This window comes from Bufo bufo, chromosome 3 (genome assembly GCF_905171765.1).
Source record: "Bufo bufo chromosome 3, aBufBuf1.1, whole genome shotgun sequence".
Taxonomy (NCBI): Eukaryota; Metazoa; Chordata; class Amphibia; order Anura; family Bufonidae; genus Bufo; species Bufo bufo.
In genome coordinates, this window is record NC_053391.1 from 602,046,870 (window position 1) to 602,068,811 (window position 21,942).

A 21,942-nucleotide genomic window follows, 5' to 3' on the forward strand; every position below is an offset into this window, starting at 1 on the left:
TGGCCGCAGGTTCCCTCATGAATTCAACTGTATCGCCATTCTCAGTTACATACTGTGGCACAGGTGGCAGTATTATGTGTTGCACTGTGGTATTTGGTTTGGCAAGCGCCCGACTGTATAGGGCGGGTGCTCAGGGACTGATGGTCCTCCCCTCCCCCCTTTTCCCCTTAGGGGAGTTTAGGGAGTCTGGCCCCGTCACAGTAATGGTTAAATAGGTTGTAGATTAGGGCCATTAAGGGTTAATTCACTGGGGATCCTCCTTAGACAGGATGGGGCGGTGCAGGAAATCCTGAAGGTCACATATACCTCCTCTCTGTTCTGGTCACTTCCTCTTGCAAGTGGAAGCAGATTGGTGTGGTATGTACCCCTTTGCTCTGTCCACACCAAGATGCCGTGGGAGGTGCTGCCCTTAAGGAAGCCTCCTGGCGAGTTTCATGAGGAGGGTGAGGGTTAGCTGCGCTCAGTTTTGAGCAGCCTCGGCTCTCCCCTGACATCCTCTTCCCCTGTGCCTACCTTTTGTGCCGAGTGTGGAGCTTCTGCGGCATGCGTGCAGCTCCAGCGCTTCAGCAGGGGGGCGGCTGTCTGCTCGGCGTGTCTAGAGCGGTGTGCGCGCCATTTTTCCGGCCCAGCCTAGGGAAGTTTTGCCGCGCTGTGCCATGGCTCCGCCCCACCCCTGCAGCACTTCTGGTACGTGGGTGTTGGGCAGTGCATGCCAGGCAGAATTGTTAGATATGAGGGGGGGGGGGGCACGAGACAGCTCATCACTCCCTGAAGAAATCCACCCCCGCCCCCCCACACCCCCTCCATTGTATCCTATTGTGCCCCCCCCCCTTGTTAAAGTAGGGCAGCATGAAGGGGTCACCGCAGCCCCCACTACTTCAGGCAGGGCCCCTTCAGCACCCATGGTGCAAGCTGGAGCGCTGCGCCTGGCCCTGCCCCCTTCCCCTGCAGCGCTTACAGGGCGCTTGTAACGGGTGCCGCTTGGCAAGCGAGTTCGTTTGTTACTCTGAGGCCCCGGGAATGCTTTTCGCCCGGCCCTGCCACCAGTGCCACTCATATATGGTGTCACAGTAGATTACATTTAAAAAAAAAAAAAAACACTTTTTTGACTGTAATATAATTGCAGTTAGTTGCCTGCAAGCGTGTGTGTCAGGACTGTGCCAACTACTGCCAGTGCACAGTGCCACCAGTGCCACTCATATCTGGTGTCACAGTAGATTACATTTAAAAAACAAAAAAAACTTTTTGGACTGTAATATAATTGCAGTTAGTTGCCTGCAAGCGTGTGTGTTAGGCCTACAGTGTGTACTGTGCCAACTACTGCCAGTGCACAATGCCACCAGTGCCACTCATATCTGGTGTCACAGTAGATTACATTTAAAAAACAAGACTTTTTTGACTGTAATATAATTGCAGTTAGTTGCCTGCAAGCGTGTGTGTTAGGCCTACAGTGTGTACTGTGCCAACTACTGCCAGTGCACAGTGCCACTCATATCTGGTGTCACAGTAGATTACATTTAAAAAACAACAAGACTTTTTTGACTGTAATATAACTGCAGTTAGTTGCCTGCAAGCGTGTGTGTCAGGACTGTGCCAACTACTGCCAGTCACCAGTGCCACTCATATCTGCCACTCATATCTGGTGTCACAGTAGATTACATTTAAAAAACAACAAGACAAGACTTTTTTGACTGTAATATAATTGCAGTTAGTTGCCTGCAAGCGTGTGTGTTAGGCCTACAGTGTGTACTGTGCCAACTACTGCCAGTGCACAGTGCCACCAGTGCCACTCATATCTGGTGTCACAGTAGATTACATTTAAAAAACAACAAGACTTTTTTGACTGTAATATAATTGCAGTTAGTTGCCTGCAAGCGTGTGTGTTAGGCCTACAGTGTGTACTGTGCCAACTTGTAATGACCGGCGTCACGCACAGGGAGGGAAAAGGGAAAGCCCTGCCCAAGGGAGAGGGAAAGGTGGTGACCCCTGACTCACCTTGCGGCTGGCACCTGACTGCCCTGGCGTCCCTAGACGGGTTCCTCACCCGTGCGGCGATCACGTGCCTAAACCCTGGCTTTCCCTAGAATGAGCCCTAGATAGTGAACGGGCCGGTGGGATCGCTAGTCCGCACCACTGACACTAAGAGGGAAACATCAGGGAGAGGACAGACAATACAGACAAACACATACACCCAGGTGGGTGACCACAGCAGACCACCAAGGTCCAACAGGGATCCGGAGGGTAATGATCTGGATTAACTACCAGAGAACGCAGCAACACAGCTCCAGAGGGTCAGTATAGAAGTCCAGGCAGGAAGCTCTATATCTGGCAACCAGAGAAGTGTGAGAGGGGAATATAAGGAGGTTGGGAGTGCTGGACAAGGAACAGCTGAGGAGAAGGAGCTACGGATCCCTGAGTGAGCCAAAAAGGGTTGCAAAGCAAACCCAGAAAGCTACCATAAGGAAACAGCCCTATCTTACATAGAGCGTGCAGCCAACCGCTGCGACTTCCTGACCCCGGGTATAACGGAGTCAGGCGTGGGTCTTGACACCCTCGTGACAGTACCCCCCTCTCTACGAGGGGCCTCCGGACACTCAGGACTAGGTCTCTCAGGATGAGAGGCATGAAAAGCCAGAACTAGCCTGTCGGCGTTTACCTCAGATGCAGGAACCCACATTCTTTCCTCGGGACCGTAACCTCTCCAATGCACCAGATATTGAAGAGAGCGGCGGACCCGACGAGAATTAACAATTTTGGATATCTGAAATTCTAGATTACCATCCACAACAACAGGAGGGGGTGGCAGCGGTGACTGTTCTAGAGGTGGAACATATTTTTTGAGTAACGATTTATGAAAGACGTTATGGATTTTAAAAGTCTGAGTTAGCTCCAGGCGAAAAGCCACGGGGTTGATGATGGCTACAATTTTGTAAGGGCCAATGAACCTAGGACCCAGTTTCCAAGAGGGAACCTTTAATTTAATATTCCTAGTAGACAACCACACATAGTCATTCACTCCTAGGTCCGGACCTGGCGACCGTCTCTTATCAGCCATGCATTTGTATTTACCTCCCATATTTTTCAAGTTAGCTTGCACCTTCTGCCATACTGATGAAAGAGATGACGAAAACCGTTCCTCTTCGGGAACCCCAGAAGACTCCCCCTCTTTGAAAGTACAGAATTGGGGATGAAAACCATATGCACCAAGAAATGGTGACTTGCCAGTGGATTCCTGACGACGATTATTTATGGCAAACTCAGCTAACGGTAAATATGATGACCACAACTCTTGGTTTTCAGACACAAAACATCTCAGATATGTCTCCAGGTTTTGGTTGGTACGCTCAGTCTGTCCATTCGACTGAGGATGGAAAGCTGAGGAAAAGGACAAGTGTACCCCCAAACGGGAACAAAAAGCTTTCCAAAATTTAGAAATAAACTGGGTACCCCGATCCGAAACAACATCGGAAGGGACCCCGTGAAGCTTCACGATTTCACTGACGAATACCGGAGCAAGAGTCTTAGCATTAGGTAGTGCGGGTAACGCAATGAAGTGTACCATTTTGCTAAACCTGTCCACTACTACCAAAATAACTGTTTTACCCGCAGACAAAAGGTAAGTCAGTGATAAAATCCATTGACAGATGTGTCCATGGTCTATTGGGAATGACGAGTGGTAATAGAGACTCTGCAGGACGTGTATGTGAAACTTTTGCGCGAACACAGGTAGAACAAGAAGACACAAAATCCAATACATCCTGACGCAACCTTGGCCACCAAAAACGACGAGACAATAGCTCCAAGGTTGCTTTACTACCCGGGTGCCCAGCAAGTGCCGAATTATGATGTTCCTTTAATAGTTCGAAACGCAGGTTCAATGGTACAAACAATTTCTCTGAGGGGCAAGAGACCGGGGCGTCCCCCTGGAGCAGAGTGTACCGCAGAAACAACCACTCCTCTTTGAAGAATGGGTACCGGATCACTCACATTACCCCCTCCAGGGAAACAACGAGATAGTGCATCAGCCTTGGTATTCTTTGCCCCAGGACGATAGGTAATAACAAAGTTAAACCTGATAAAAAATAGCGACCACCTAGCCTGTCTAGGGGTGAGACGCTTAGCTGATTCGAGGTACAGAAGATTTTTGTGGTCCGTAATCACAGTGACGGGGTGGACTGCCCCCTCTAAAAAGTGACGCCATTCTTCAAACGCTAGTTTAATAGCTAATAGTTCCCTATTGCCAATATAGTAGTTCTTTTCTGCTGTAGATAGTTTTTTAGAAAAGAAAGCACAAGGACGCCATTTGCCAGGAGACGGACCCTGAGACAGCACCGCCCCCACTCCCACCTCTGACGCATCGACTTCAACAATAAAAGGCTGAGAGACATCAGGTTGGACTAGTACAGGTGCCGAGGTAAACCTCTCTTTTAGAGAGGAAAAAGCAACTTTAGCGGCGTCAGACCATTTAGAAAAATCAGTCCCCTTCCTAGTCATGTCAGTAAGGGGTTTTACAATAACTGAATAATTTTTAATGAATTTCCTATAGAAATTCGCGAAGCCCAAGAACCGTTGCAGAGCTTTGAGGTTCTCAGGAAGATCCCAATCTAAAATTGCCTGGACCTTCCTAGGATCCATACGGAAACCTGACGCAGATAAATAATAACCTAGGAATTGTATCTCCTGAACGGCGAAGACACATTTTTCAATTTTAGCATATAATTCATTCGTCCGTAGGACCTGCAGTACTTGTCTGACCTGCACCTCATGTGTTCTCAGATCAGACGAATAAATTAAAATATCATCTAGGTATATTACCACAAACCTGCCGATTAGATGACTAAAAATGTCATTAACGAAATGTTGAAAGACGGCAGGAGCATTGGTCAGACCGAAAGGCATAACTAGATTTTCATAATGCCCCTCAGGGGTGTTAAAAGCTGTCTTCCACTCATCCCCCTCCTTGATACGAATCAGATTGTAGGCCCCCCTAAGATCGAGTTTGGAGAACCACCTAGCACCCGCAATCTGGTTAAACAGGTCAGGAATGAGAGGAAGAGGGTATGGGTCTCGGATGGTCCAATTTAATTCGCGAAAATCTATTGTTTATCCTAGCTATGAGACAGATAATTCCCCGTCAATGGAGGTCTACAGAGAGTCTTTTGAGAGTGACCTGGTCTAACGCCCTGGATTCACTAGTTCATATGGAAGAATTAGGCGCTAGGGATTCAGGATCTGCTACAGCCTTTTGGGGGACTTGGGACCCATGGAATCAATTTCGTACCTCCACATCTTTCCATGATTGGTTGACAACAGGTATTGTCCCGGGTAATAGCTCCTAAATACTACACTAAGCAGAATCTTCTATCCTATACACCTCCCCCCCCCCCTTTCCTTCTGTGTATGTCTTGTTTGGGTCTGTCATGTCTTGTGATGTCTGCCTTGTCTTATGTGGTTACTAGTCTGGAAGTTTGAGAATAAATGCCGTGTATGCTCTTAGATTCATTTCTGGAAGCCCCAACGGTACTAATGCTTGAAATTTTGTTCCGTAAGACTAATTATTGAATGTAATACTACCTCAGACTTATTGGTATGTCCAGTTCTCGACCTTGTACTTTTACTGTTTTGTATACTTATTTGATATATTTATACATTATTCAATTATACGATTTAATAAAATAATGATTGAACCGTAATTCTAGGCAAGGACGCAGGCCCCCATCTTTCTTTTTAACGAAGAAAAACCCTGCAGCCACGGGTGAAAAAGAGGGTCTGATGTGTCCTTTAGCCAAGCTCTCAGAGATATAATCCTTCACGGCTTGTCTCTCTGGACCCGAAAGATTATATAACCTGGTCTTGGGTAATTTTGCGCCGGGAATAAGGTTAACCGGGCAATCATAAGGACGGTGAGGTGGTTACTTCTGACAACCCTTTTCAGAAAAAGCGTCCTCAAAGTCCGAAATAAATGTAGGTAGGGTAGTTATGGAGGCGACTAATCAATTGCTATTTAAGCAATTTTCTCTGCACTGCTCACTCCACTCCAATATCTCCCTGGCCTGCCAATCCACTACTGGATTGTGCGCTACCAACCAGGGAAGACCCAGCACTACCAGAGTGGGAAGCCCCTCCAGAACATAACATGAAAGCATCTCGTTATGGTGGTCCCCTACCCGAAGGTGTAAATTATGAACAATGTGGGTGAGGTTTCTCTGAGACAGAGGAGCAGAATCAATAGCGAATATGGGAATAGGTCTCTGTAGCGTACAGAGAGACAAACCCATAGTGCGGGCAAAATGGGCATCTATCAAATTTACCCCTGCTCCACTGTCTAGAAAGAAAGAAATAGTCTCCGTCTTAACACCAAAAACAATAACCGCTGGCAACACAAATTGCGATGTACGTATGGAGGAAACATATACCCCCCGGCTGACATCCTCCACACAGCCTGGGGTTAGTAGTTTTCCGACGGTCTTTTGTTTCTGAGGAAGGAAGGACAGACATTAATGAAATGACCCCTCTCCCCACAAAAAAAACAAACCCCACGCCTACGGCGAACCTCAGGAGGACGGACCTGACGAGTAGTTCCTCCTAGCTGCATAGGCTCGTCTAAGTCTGTACAGACTAACTGCTGCTTGGGAGGGGTTACCAATTGCTCCGGTTTTTTCAACCTGTCCCTAAGGCGTCTATCTATTCGGATAGAAAGGGACATAACCGCATCAAGGGAAAAGGGGGTCTCATATAATGCAAGCGCATCCTTAACCCTTTCGGATAACCCAGAGCAGAACTGACTCCTGAGAGCCGGGTCTTTCCATTGGGTATCCGTAGCCCACCTACGGAAGTCAGAGCAATACTCCTCTACCGGCCGCTCTCCTTGTAGGAGTCTCCGTAAACTTGATTCAGCCAGTGCGACTCGGTCAGGGTCGTCATATATGAGACCCAAGGCCCCGAAAAACTCATCCACTGACCGAAGAGCCTGGGAATCAGAGGGTAAAGAGAATGCCCAGGATTGCGGGTCCCCCTGCAGCAGGGAAATAACAACCTCCACCCGCTGTTCTTCATTACCATAAGGAGTAAGGGCGCAGTTTAAAATATAATTTACAGGCCTCACGGAATGTCAAAAACTTGTCCCTTCCCCCAGAAAATCTGTCTGGGAGAGGGACCTTGGGTTCCGGAACAACCTGGTTACCAGTAGCAACCGCTTGGCTTGCAGTCAGTTGCAATCGCTGCTGTTGCTGGAGGACCGAAGCCTTCAATCCTGCCACCTCCAAAGACAGGCCATGAAAGTGTTTGGACAGAGCAGCAATTGGATCCATACTGGATTCTAAGTAGGTAAAAAATATATATATTATTTTTTTTACCTACACAAAATAAGGGCCAGATATAATGTAATGACCGGCGTCACGCACAGGGAGGGAAAAGGGAAAGCCCTGCCCAAGGGAGAGGGAAAGGTAGTGACCCCTGACTCACCTTGCGGCTGGCACCTGACTGCCCTGGCGTCCCTAGACGGGTTCCTCACCCGTGCAGCGATCACGTGCCTAAACCCTGGCTTTCCCTAGAATGAGCCCTAGATAGTAAACGGGCCGGTGGGATCGCTAGTCCACACCACTGACACTAAGAGGGAAACATCAGGGAGAGGACAGACAAACACATACACCCAGGTGGGTGACCACAGCAGACCACCAAGGTCCAACAGGGATCCGGAGGGTAACGTTCTGGACCAACTACCAGAGAACGCAGCAACACAGCTCCAGAGGGTCAGTATAGAAGTCCAGGCAGGAAGCTCTATATCTGGCAACCAGAGAAGTGTGAGAGGGGAATATAAGGAGGTTGGGAGTGCTGGACAGGGAACAGTTGAGGAGAAGGAGCTACAGATCCCTGAGTGAGCCAAAAAGGGTTGCAAAGCAAACCCAGAAAGCTACCATAAGGAAACAGCCCTATCTTACATAGAGCGCGCAGCCAACCGCTGCGACTTCCTGACCCCGGGTATAACGGAGTCAGGCGTGGGTCTTGACACCCTCGTGACACAACTACTGCCAGTGCACAGTGCCACCACTCATATCTGGTGTCACAGTAGCTTGCACGCATAGTACAACTAATCTAAAAAAAATGACAGGCAGAGGCAGGCCACCCCGCAGGGGCCGTCGTGGTCGTGGTGCTGTGATTCTCTTTGGCCCTAGAATAATGCCCAGTGTTCAGAGGCCACGTACCCTGAACTCGAAAAGTTCTGAGGACATAGTTGACTGGCTAACACAGGACATTCAATCTTCTACAGCTTCCGCTCGGAACCTTGACGCACCATCCTCCTCCAGCTCAGCTTCGGGCACCTCTCAAGTTACCGCTCGCCCGCCTGCCGCCACCACCAACACTAGCACCACAGCTGCTTCACTTGATCTGTCAGAGGAGTTATTTACACATCAGTTGGAAGAAATGAGTGATGCGCAACCATTATTGCCAGAGGATGTAGATAACAGGGATATGTCTCAGTCAGGCAGCATTACACACATGGACGTACGGTGTGATGATGATGATGTTGTACCCGCTGCTGCTTCCTTTGCTGAGTTGTCAGATACAAGTGAAGCAGTTGATGATAACGATGTGTCTCTGGATGTCACGTGGGTGCCCGCTCGAAGCGAAGAAGAACAGGGGGAAAGTTCAGATGGGGAGACAGAGGAGGAGGAGACGAGTTGGAAGCAGGGGGAGGTCGTCGCAAGGAGATAGTGGCACAGTCAGACAGCATGTATCGGCACCCGGGGTCAGCCAGACAGCACGCCAATCAACGCATGCTGTTGCCACCACCAGAATGCCGTCATTTCAAAGCTCAGCAGTGTGGCATTTTTTTGTGTGTCTGCCTCTGATAACAGCGATGCCATTGGCAACCTGTGCCAAAAGAAACTGAGTCGTGGGAAGTCCAACACCCACCTAGGTACAACTGCTTTGTGAAGGCACATGATCTCAAATCACAAACGCCTATGGGATCAACACATGAGTACAAGCAGCACACAAACTCAAAGCCGCCATCCTCCTCCTGGTCCAGCATCTTCAGCCACGTCAACCACTGCTCTCCTCCTTGCCCCCTCTCAACCATCCGCCACTCCGCCTCTCGCCTTCAGCAGTTCCTGCTCAACTGCCCACAGTCAGGTGTCGTCAAGGAAATGTTTGAGCGTAAGAAGCCAATGTCACAGAGTCACCCCCTTGCCCGGCGTCTGACAGCTGGCTTGTCGGAACTCTTAGCCCGCCAGCTTTTACCATACAAGCTGGTGGAGTCTGAGGCCTTCAAAAAATTTGTAGCTATTGGTACACCGCAGTGGAAGGTACCCGGCCGAAATTTCTTTTCACAAAAGGCAATCCCCAACCTGTACTCTATTGTGGAAAAGGAAGTCATGGCATGTCTGGCACACAGTGTTGGGGCAAGGGTCCATCTGACCACTGATGCCTGGTCTGCAAAGCACGGTCAGGGCAGTTATATCACCTACACTGCGCATTGGGTAAACCTGCTGACGGCTGCCAAGCATGGAATGCGTGGCTCTGCAGAGGAGTTGGTGACACCGCCATGACTTGCAGGCAGGCCTGCTGCCACCTCCTCTACTCCTCCTACTCCATTCTCTTCGCTAACCTCCTCGGCGGAGTCCTCTTCTGCTGCTGCATCTTGCTCCACATCAACTGCACCCCCCCAGCTCCCCAGGGGCTATTCCACATCCCGGATATGACAGTGTCACGCCGTCTTGGGGTTGACTTGCCTGAAAGCAGAGAGTCACACCGGACCATAGAAACATAGAATGTGTCGGCAGATAAGAACCATTTGGCCCATCTAGTCTGCCCAATATACTGAGTACTATGGATAGCCCCTGGCCCTATCTTATATGAAGGATGGCCTTATGCCTATCCCATGCATGCTTAAACTCCTTCACTGTATTTGCAGCTACCACTTCTGCAGGAAGGCTATTCCATGCATCCACTACTCTTTCAGTAAAGTAATACTTCCTGATATTACTTTTAAACTTTTGCCCCTCTAATTTAAAACTATGTCCGCTTGTAGCAGTTTTTCTTCTTTAAAATATTCTCTCCTCTTTTACCTTGTTGATTCCCTTTATGTATTTAAAAGTTTCTATCATATCCCCTCTGTCTCGTCTTTCTTCCAAGCTATACATGTTAAGGTCCTTTAATCTTTCCTGGTAAGTTTTATCCTGCAATCCATGTACCAGTTTAGTAGCTCTTCCCTGAACTCTCTCCAAAGTATCAATATCCTTCTGGAGATATGGTCTCCAGTACTGCGCACAATACTCCAAATGAGGTCTCACAAGTGCTCTGTAGATTGGCATGAGCACCTCCCTCTTTCTACTGGTGATGCCTCTCCCTATACACCCAAGCATTCTGCTAGCATTTACTGCTGCTCTATGACATTGTCTGCCTACCTTTAAGTCTTCTGAAATAATGACCCCTAAATCCCTTTCCTCAGATACTGAGGTTAGGACTGTATCACTGATTTTATATTCTGCTCTTGGGTTTTTACGCCCCAGGTGCATTATCTTGCCCTGAACGCAGAGGTGGATCAGTGGCTGACTCCGCACAAACTGGATATCGGCAAAGTGGTGTGTGACAACGGAAGCAATTTGTTGGCGGCATTGAAGTTGACACATGTGCCGTGCATGGCACATGTGTTGAATCTGATCGTGCAACGCTTTGTGCATAAGTACCCAGGCTTACAGGACGTCCTCAAGCAGGCCAGGAAGGTGTGTGGCAATTTCAGGCGTTCCTACACGGCCATGGCGCACTTTTCAGATAATCAGCGGTGAAACAACATGCCAGTGAGGCGCTTGATTTGCGACAGCCCGACACGTTGGAATTCAACACTCCTAATGTTCGGCCGCCTGCTCCAACAAGAAAAAGCCGTCAACGAGTATTTGTATGACCGGGGTGCTAGGACAGCCTCTGCGGAGCTGGGTATTTTTTTGCCACGTTACTGGAAGCTCATGCGCAATGCCTGTAGGTTCATGCGTCCTTTTGAGGAGGTGACAAACCTAGTCAGTCGCACCGAAGGCACCATCAGCGACATCATTCCATTTGTTTTCTTCCTGGAGCGTGCCCTGTGAAGAGTGCTGGATTAGGCCGTAGATGAGCGTGAAGAGGAAGAGTTGTGGTCACCATCACCACCAGAAACAGCCTTATCAGCATCGCTTGCTGGACCTGCGGCAACGCTGGAAGAGGAGTCTGAGGAAGAGGAGTCAGAGGAGGAATGTGGCTTTGAGGAGGAGGAAAACCAACCACAGCAGGCATCCCAGGGTGCTCGTTGTCACCTATCTGGTACCCGTGGTGTTGTACGTGGCTGGGGGGGAAGAACAGACCTTCAATGACATCAGTGAGGACGAGGAACGGGACATGAGTAGCTCGGCATCAAACCTTGTGCAAATGGGGTCTTTCATGCTGTCGGGCCTGTTGAGGGGCCCTCGTATAAAAAGGCTGAAGGAGAACGACCTTTACTTGGTGGCCACGCTACTAGACCCCCGGTATAAGCAGAAAGTGCCTGAAATGTTACCGAATTACCGGAAGTCGGAAAGGATGCAGCAGTTCCAAAACAAGTTAAAAAGTATGCTTTACACAGCGTATAAGGGTGATGTCACAGCACAACGGGAATCTAACAGGGGAAGAGGTGAAAGTAATCCTCCTCCTACCACGACCACGCCGGCAAGGACAGAACGCTTTACAGACGTGTGGTTGTTGATGGAGGACATGCAGAGCTTTTTAAGTCCTATGCATCGCCACAGCCCTTAGGGGTCCACCCTCAGAGAACGACTCGACCGACAGCAGACTACCTCGCCTTAACTGCAGATATCGACACTCTGAGGAGCGATGAACCCCTTGACTACTGGGTGTGCAGGCTTGACCTGTGGCCTGAGCTATCCCAATTTGCGATAGAACTTCTGGCCTGCCCCGCTTCAAGTGTCCTGTTAGAAAGGACCTTCAGTGCAGCAGGAGGTATTGTCACTGAGAAGAGAAGTCGCCTAGGTCAAAAAAGTCTAGATTACCTAACCTTTATTAAGATGAATGAGGCATGGATCCCGAAGGGACTGACAGTGGGCGATACATTTGACTAATAAAGGCCTGGTGATGAGATGAGCTGCCTTGGGCTAAAAATGGTCCACACGCTGCTGTATTTTATCTCTGCATGCCGGATGACTTGCGTGACTTCTCCGCCACCAACTAGGGTTCAAGCCAAAATGTTTTAGTGCACATTCTGCCTGGAAAACATCGGCTGCAACAATACCTAATTTTTCAGGAATGTGTACATGCCTAATTTTTCTGGCCTCTGGTGCTGCACTGTAGCTGCAAAAACAAAACAAAAAAAAAGGCACATACATGTGTCAATTCCCCTTCGTGATCGTTACCTTGTTGTGGTGAAGGGGCTTGCGTATCACAATGAAGCGATCACCTCTATGAGTGTGTTGGCAATGGCAATGTTGGCACACCCCAGATGAGATAAGGTCGTTGCTTCATTGTGAACAGACCAAAAGCGATCATCTAAGGTGATCATTAAAGCCTACTAGGCCAACAATGGGCCCACACTGCAGAATCATTGTTTTCTGGGTCACTTAACTGTCACTGAACTACCTCAGCACGACCATAGGCTTTGAAAAACCGTCATCGCCTGCAATCTGCCAAACGTGCGCACGAGCACAGTCATCACTACACCAAGATTGACGCATAGAGGAATAAAATTTATGTCATGAGTGTGTCAACTATTGACAACTCTTTGCGGTTGTCTAAACTATATTCCATACACGTCCCCTGATAGGGGACGTAACAGGGATTAAACTGATAGGAATAGTACTACTTAACATACCACTCATATTAGGATTGCATAGTACATTGCACGGCGCACGCGCAGTGCCCCAAATTGGAAGTAAGAGGACCAACCAAGCATCTTTTTCCATCTCTCGGTTCCTAAAATCTATTCCATACACCGGCCCCTGATAGGGGACGTAACAGGGATTAAACTGATAGGAATAGTACTACTTAACATACCACTCATATCTGGTAGCACAGTAAATTGCACGGCGCACGCGCAGTGCCCCAGATTGGAAGTAAGAGGACCGACCGAGCATCTTTTTCCATCTCCCGGTTCCTAAAATCTATTCCATACACCGGCCCCTGATAGGGGACGTAACAGGGATTAAACTGATAGGAATAGTACAACTTAACATACCACTCATATCTGGTAGCACAGTAAATTGCACGGCGCACGCGCAGTGCCTCAAGTTGGAAGTAAGAGGACCAACCAAGCATCTTTTTCCATCTCCCGGTTCCTAAAATCTATTCCATACACGTCCCCTGATAGGGGACGTAACAAGGATTAAACTGATATGAGTGGTATGTTAAGTAGTACTATTCCTATCAGTTTAATCCCTGTTACGTCCCCTATCAGGGGCCGGTGTATGGAATAGATTTTAGGAACCAGGAGATGGAAAAAGATGCTTGGTCTGTCCTCTTACTTCCAATTTGGGGCACTGCGCCGTGCAATGTACAGTCGTGGGCAAAAGTTTTGAGAATTATATAAATATTGGAAATTGGAAAAGTTGCTGCTTACGTTTTTATAATAGCAATTTTCATATACTCCAGAATGTTATGAAGAGTGATCAGATGAATTGCATAGTCCTTCTTTGCCATGCAAATTAACTTAATCCCAGAAAAAACATTCCACTGCATTTCATTGCTGTCATTAAAGGACCTGCTGAGATCATTTCAGTAATCGTCTTGTTAACTCAGGTGAGAATGTTGACGAGCACAAGGCTGGAGATCATTATGTCAGGCTGATTGGGTTAAAATGGCAGACTTGACATGTTAAAAGGAGGGTGATGCTTGAAATCATTGTTCTTCCATTGTTAACCATGGTGACCTGCAAAGAAACGCATGCAGCCATCATTGCGTTGCATAAAAATGGCTTCACAGGCAAGGATATTGTGGCGACTAAGATTGCACCTCAATCAACAATTTATAGGATCATCAAGAACTTCAAGGAAAGAGGTTCAATTCTTGTTAAGAAGGCTTCAGGGCGTCCAAGAAAGTCCAGCAAGCGCCAGGATCGTCTCCTAAAGAGGATTCAGCTGCGGGATCGGAGTGCCACCGGTGCAGAGCTTGCTCAGGAATGGCAGCAGGCAAGTGTGAGCGCATCTGCACGCACAGTGAGGCGAAGACTTTTGGAAGATGGCCTGGTGTCAAGAAGGGCAGCAAAGAAGCCACTTCTCTCCAAAAAAACCCCATCAGGGACAGATTGATCTTCTGCAGAAAGTATGGTGAATGGACTGCTGAGGACTGGGGCAAAGTCATATTCTCCGATGAAGCCTCTTTCCGATTGTTTGGGGCATCTGGAAAAAGGCTTGCCTGGAGAAGAAAAGGTGAGCGCTACCATCAGTCCTGTGTCATGCCAACAGTAAAGCATCCTGAGACCATTCATGTGTGGGGTTGCTTCTTATCCAAGGGATTGGGCTCACTCTCAATTTTGCCCAAAAACACAGCCATGAATAAAGAATGGTACCAAAACACCCTCCAACAGCAACTTCTTCCAACAATCCAACAACAGTTTGGTGAAGAACAATGCATTTTCCAGCACGATGGAGCACCGTGCCATAAGGCAAAAGTGATAACTAAGTGGCTCGGGGACCAAAACGTTGACATTTTGGGTCCATGGCCTGGAAACTCCCCAGATCTTAATCCCATTGAGAACTTGTGGTCAATCCTCAAGAGGCGGGTGGACAAACAAAAACCCACTAATTCTGACAAACTCCAAGAAGTGATTATGAAAGAATGGGTTGCTATCAGTCAGGAATTGGCCCAGAAGTTGATTGAGAGCATGCCCAGTCGAATTGCAGAGGTCCTGATAAAGAAGGGCCAACACTGCAAATACTGACTCTTTGCATAAATGTCATATAATTGTCGATAAAAGCCTTTGAAACGTATGAAGTGCGTGTAATTATATTTCACTACATCACAGAAACAACTGAAACAAAGATCTAAAAGCAGTTTAGCAGCAAACTTTGTGAAAACTAATATTTGTGTCATTCTCAAAACTTTTGGCCACGACTGTACTATGCAATCCCAATATGAGTGGTATGTTAAGTAGTACTATTCCTATTGGGATTGCATAGTACATTGCACGGCGCACGCGCCGTGCCCCAAATTGGAAGTAAGAGGACCGACCAAGCATCTTTTTCCATCTCCCGGTTCCTAAAATCTATTCCATACACCACACCGGCCCCTTATAGGGGACGAAACAGAGATTAAACTGTTAAGAACAGATTTTTTTAATAAAAATAAATAAATCAGCCTCTGCGGAGCTGGGTATTTTTTGGCCGCGTTACTGAACGCTCATGCACAATGGCTGTAGGCTCATGCGTCCTTTTGCGGAGGTGACAAACCTGATCAGTCAAACCCAAGGCAACATCATCGACCTCATCCCATATGCGTTTTTTTCTGGAGCGTGCCCTGCGAAGAGTGCTGGATCAGGCCGTAAATGAGCATGAAGAGGAAGAGTTGTGGTCACCATCACCACCAGAAGCAGCCTTGTCGTCGTCGATTGCTGGACCTGCGGCAACGCAGAGAGAGGAGTCTGAAGAAGAGGAGTCAGAAGGTGGCTTTTAGGAGGTGGAAGACCAACCACAGCAGGTGTCCCAGGGGGCTTGTTGTCACCTTTCGGGGACCCTTGGTGTTGTACGTGGCTGGGTGGAGGAAGAGACCTTCAATGACGTCAGTGAGGACAAGGAACAGGACATGGCTAGCTTGGTATCCAACCTTATGCAAATGGGGAGTTTGCGGTTGTGCAAATGGACTGTTTGCGGTTGTTTGCGGTGTGTTAACCGGGGAGTTTGGTCTGTCACTGTGAAGCGGGCGTAACCCTTACACTACCTGATCGATACAACATCATACCTGATGTTTTAAAGCACGTTATTCCAAACTATTTAGGAATGTTAGGTGATTTATGCCCTTTATGGATTAAAACCCGACTCTGCGTCAACTACGTAATTTTCCATGGGAGCTTTGCCATGGATCCCCCTCCGGCATGCCACAGTCCAGGTGTTAGTCCCCTTGAAACCACTTTTCCATCACTATTGTGGCCAGAAAGAGTCCCTGTGGGTTTTAAAATTCGCCTGCCTATTGAAGTCTATGGCGGTTCGCCCGTTCGTGAACATTTGCGGAAATTCGTGTTCGCCGTCTGCGAACGGAAAATTTTATGTTCGCGACATCTCTATATCCTGTACCCGTTCCTTCCTACAACTGGTGAGTACTAATGATCTGGGGCATGGGGGGTGGGAGGTCTTGTGCAGATTTAGAATCATTACTATGGGCACTTTTAGATACGGGTCCCCCGCCCCTCCAGTCAAGCTGGTAGCTCCGTGGTACTGCAATAGCTTCATGGGTAGCATTCCTGGTTTTAAAACTCCTTTGGTTTAGGTTAGTTGTGTACAGGTTTGGAGCTGGGAGGTTCCCCAACCATAGTTTACCTGAGCTTGTGCAACTGCCGGTTTAGCACTTGGGGTATTCATATTCTATCGAAGAGCTTTTCCCAGACTATACGTCCACAAAAAAAAAAGAAAATTAATTAATTAATAAAAAAAAGAATTAAAGAGAAAAATAAATAAATAAATAAACAAACACAGAAAGCGACAAAGCCCCTCTGTCAGTGTCGGCTTCGTGATATCTGTTGCCCCCCGGCACGGAAGCTTTCTTTATTTTGTCTATACGATACCCCACACGATCCATGTAATGGTTCTTGGTCCCACCGGTCTTTTGGCAGGTCTTCTTGCAGCTGGTTTTAGGTAAAGCTCAGTCCTTCTGGGTGTCCTCTTGTTTTTCTCTTGCAGCTTGGAGTGTAGGAGCTTATTTCTCCTAAGGCCTCATGCACACGACCATTGTTGTGTTCCGTTCCGCAAAATGGGGTTCCGTTGTTCCGTGATCCGTTTCCGTTTTTGTTTCCGTGTGTCTTCCTTGATTTTTGGAGGACCACCAGACATAAAGGAAAGTAAAAAAAAGTCTAAGTCAAGTTTGCCATGCAAATGATAGGAAAAAAATGGACGCGGATGACAATCTTGTGTGCCTCCGCGTTTTTTCACGGTCCCATTGACTTGAATGGGACAGGTTATATTTTTTTGACGGACTGGAACCACGGATCACGGAAGCGGATGACAAACTGTGCATTAGCCGAGTTTTCAACGGACCCATTGAAAGTCAATGGGTCCGCAGAAAATCACGAGAAACGGAACAACGGACACAGAATAAAACAACGGTCGTGTGCATGAGGCCTAACTGCTACTTCTCCTACTTCTCTATTTCCTTTTAGGCAGCAGTTCTAAAGTATAACATTTTTTTAAAATTAATGAACATAGGAGAGCATAAGGGAGCGGTATATTCGGGTGCTTTCCTGTGTAAAGTAGTACTGCCTGTTAAGCTCCGTGTGTATGATAAAAAAAAAAAATTGTTCTATTTGGGCTTTCAACAATGACATATGTAGTGTCCTACTACGTAAGTGTGGGCACTACTAAGGGTCATGTTGCCCCACCTCCTGTGGGAAATTGCTATTGTATTTTATATTGCATTGTAATGTATAATTTCATGATAATCTCCTGTACCAGGCCTGCTAGGGGTGTAGTTTCTTCTCCTAAGCTGTAGAGGGAGTTAGGGAACCCCCTAATATATATAGTTAGGCCCAGACAAGAAAAAGTAGTACAGTCCAGTCCAGGAGGCTAAGTAGCTCAGTCTAGCCTGCCTGAGCAAAGCTCAGAAGTTAACCCAGGAGAAGAAGTTGCCTCCTGAAGATATCTAGCACCTTGAAAAGTACAGTGCAGAGCCACTTTTATCCAGCTAAGTAGAAAGCTGAAGGGCAGAAGGATATTTACAGCAAGAAGATTTACACCAGAGGAAGTTTTCCCTACCCAAGGATAAAGCCAGCTATAGGGCCTTGGAGAAAGCCAGACAGGATCTGAGGAAAATACAGCCTGATCTGTAAGTGTTATTCCCTCTGAGTATCTTGCAAAGACTTTGCCTGCCACTTATGTGAAGCCTGCCTGTGACCAACATTGTACATGTGGAACTAACTGAAACCTGTAAATAGTTGAACTGTTCAGTAAAAAGACGTTCTGGTTCACTGCAACTTTGTGTACCTCAATTATTCCTACAACAAATCGGTGTGCCACCGTTACCGGCACTGGCGTCACGAACTATAAGGGATCTTGCCACCGGCACATTAAACTTCCAACACCCAGGGCACCTCACCTATCACCTAGCCTGGTCCCTATACACAGAGAGTGCCCCAGAGGATTCATGTGCCAGCCTCTGCATCACTGCTGTACGCCTGCCCAGGGTAAATAAAAACTGTGAGTACCAAGAGCAACCTCGGTTTGTTAACTACCCCTGTGACCTCACCCTGCAGGACTGGCGCACTGCATATTTTGGCGTCACGAACAGGATACAAAATATTCCTACGCCATAGTGGAATCTGAACTGTGTGCCATAATTGCCTATTAAGTGATAAATGCCCTATCCGTTTATTTGAAAAAGTTGGGCCAAAGAACTGTGGACAATCGCGGTGTGAAAAACTGTATATTGTGGACTGTTTGCTGCTTCTCGAGTCACCGCTTGCTGTCAGTGAATTGACAGCCTTATGCTTAAAGATGGCCGCCTAAGCTGACTTGATTATCGCTGCGCCATCGTTGTGTCCGTCTGGCGCGACAAAAAAGAGGAGGTACCGCCCTGCCTGCAAAGAAGATACCGCCTACCTCGAATTTGGAAGCTCCGAGAGGCCGCGCCTATCTCCTGACGCTGCGCGTGGGACCTCCGCACGACGTGATCACGTACCTCACGAGACTTGGACTGCGCATCACCGGAGTAAGTAAAACTTCGGTATTAACTGGCCCCTATTCAAGTACCGGGAAGATTCCAATCCTTGCTGGGAGACTGGGGGGAGGTCCCTCGTTAGCAGTAAAGGACTTGATCCGGGGAAGCACATCCAATTTGTATTTCGGCCTGCTCCGCCGCTCCTTAAAGGGCCATACCCTCTCCGTGGTCACCCTTAGCAATGGCCTGAGAAAGCGAAGTCCAGCGTGAGTCTGCCTACAGAACTTGCCTCCATAGACCACACCATGTCTGCATTTGAGGAAACGGGGCAGGTGCCCCCCAACGAGCCTTCTGTAATTCACGCAGATGAGAACAGGGCGCCTGCCGCTGCAGCAGCATCCAGTCTAATGCCACTGACCATGCCATATTACTTTGGGGCCCCCTGGTTTCCGCGATACTCCGGGGAAGCCCACAAATTGAAAGACTTTAAAGACCAGATCATGGCCTTATTCCGGCTCTATCCTATCTCTGCGGAGCAACAGATGGAGATCCTCTTAGCGCAGTTAGAAGGGGCTTCCCGCAGGGAGGTCATGTCATGGCCCAGCTCTGAAAAAAAAAATATGGGACAGATCTTTAATCGCCTCGGCACCACGTTTGAAGCCAGGACGGTGTCGGAAGTTAAGATGCGATTTTTCAGCAGAAAGCAACAGCCCGGTGAGTCACTCCGTGATTTTGCTTTGTCCCTGCAAGAGACCTTGAGTGCCATGGTCCAGGTGGACCCCCGGGAGGCTGAGGACCAGGACCTGACTCAGAGAGCAGTTCATTGCGGGTGTAAACGCTGAACACTTAAAGGGCCAGCTGAGGATGCTGTCGGCCCAACACCCCAATTGTGCGTTTTTGGACTTTAAAGAGCTGGCCATCAGTATCCTGGGTCAAAACCCGCCCACAGGGCCGGCGGCCTCCCTTGAACCTCAGGCCTGCCAGCCAAAAATTATTGATGTGAAACCACCCGGAGCCAGCCAAGCTACCCAGGCTCCAGTAACAGATGTGGTGGCAGCATTAATGGAGCAAGTTAACCATCTCACTAAGAGCCTGGAAAAGGTGTGCAGGAAAATAGAGGAATGGGAAAGACCATTGTTATTGGAAGATGAAAGCCCCCTACCTCAAAGGCTCCTCCCGCCTGCATATAAAGAGGTCTACCCCAAAGAACCAGATGGACAACCGAGTTACCGGTCTAAGAATCGCAAACAGCCTGTCTGCACCTATTGTAAAAAATATGGCCATACTGAGACAACGTGTTGGCAGTTAAACGGGCCACCCCGAGGCCGAGGACCACCCCTCGGGAGGTAGAACAGTAGGTCTAAAGGATCCAAGTTGGATGCCCAGATACGTGGAATCTCGTCCAAAAATTAACATATGCATTAACGGGATACCCTTTGAAGCCCTGATGGATACTGGGTCTCAGGTCACCACCATCCAACGACCCACCTTTGACAAATTCTGGGATTCAAGTCTCCTCACCCAGCCACCGGAATCCTGGCTGGATATCCTTGCTAGCAACGGCAAGCCGGTGAAAGTCCATGGGTACTGGGAACCTACCCTCCAGGTGGGAGAAGCCACCTTACCACAGCAAGGTGTGATTGTGGTGCAAGCCGGAGATAAAGGGGGACACCCCGTGATCTTAGGGACTAATTTCTTTAAAAATTGTTACTCTGGAGGTACTTGAGGCCCTGAACCAATCCATACCCTCAGCTTCACCTGCTTCTAAAAGAGTCATTCAAAAGACTATCAGTGTGCTGTGTGCTCAGCAAAAATTTGCAAATGGGAAAGGAGAAATCTGCACTGCCCGGATCCGGGATAACCGGCCGGTAATCCTGCAACCAAATTCCCAGATCATTTTGTGGTGCCGTGCTGTACTAGGGATTCAGGGCCAAGACTATCAAGGCCTGGTGGAGCCTATCCAAATTGAAAATCATCCCTTCGTGCCATCCGCCAAGAGCCTGGTGACCGTATCTCAAGGTAAAGTGCCTGTCCGTTTTATTAATTTCATTGATCACCCTGTTGCTCTCTCTAAGCACTGCCCTGTTGCTCAGCTTTTCCAGGTATCCTTCCAGCATGTTATCCGTCTGCCTGCCACGGAGACGTCTCAAACCGCACAGAGCAGCAGCGTCTCTGCCAGCGCCTCTTCAGTATCCTGGTTTGAGGAACTTCATGTGGGGAACGAATCCACCCGAAGGCTCAAATAGAGGGAGTCCTGAATCTGGTGAAGGAGCACCACCAGGCCTTTAGCAAGCACTCCACGGACTATGGAGAGGTCAGTGTAATCAAACACACCATACCTACTTGCTCTCATCCTCCTATCAAGGAGAGATATAGACCCATACCGCCTACTACCTACCAGTCCGTAAAAGAGATGATACAGGAAATGAAGGACTCTAACATAATCCGGGACAGTCACAGTCCCTGGGCTGCACCCCTAGTTCTTGTTCATAAAAAAGATGGCAGCATTAGGTTCTGTGTGGACTATAGAAAAATCAATCAAATTACCCACAAGGAAGCTTATCCGTTACCACGCATTGAAGAATCTTTGACTGCCCTGGGGTCATCAGCCTGCTTCTCAACTCTTGACTTAACCAGTGGATACTGGCAGGTGCCTATGGACCCGGAAGAGTGGGAAAAGACCGCTTTCACCACGCCCATGGGCCTGTTCGAATTTAACTACATGCCTTTCGGAATGTGTAATGCTCCAGGGACGTTCCAGCGGTTGATGGAGCGTTGTTTAGGCCATAAGAACTTTGAAACTGTATTGCTATACTTGGATGACGTCATTATCTACTCCAAGACATATGAGGATCATTTAAAGCATCTGGCCGAAGTGTTTCAAGTCCTCGCTAAATATGGCTTTAAAATCAAGCCGTCCAAGTGCCATCTGCTGAAACCAGCTGTGAAGTACGTGGGCCATGTTGTTAGTGCAGAAGGAGTCCAGCCTGATCCTGATAAACTTGCTGCTGTCCGCAATTTGCCTACTCCCACCACCGTGAAAGAGGTGAGAAGTTTCCTCAGTTTCGCAGGGTATTAGACGCTTCATCCCGCATTTTGCACAGATTGCTGAACCGATCCAGG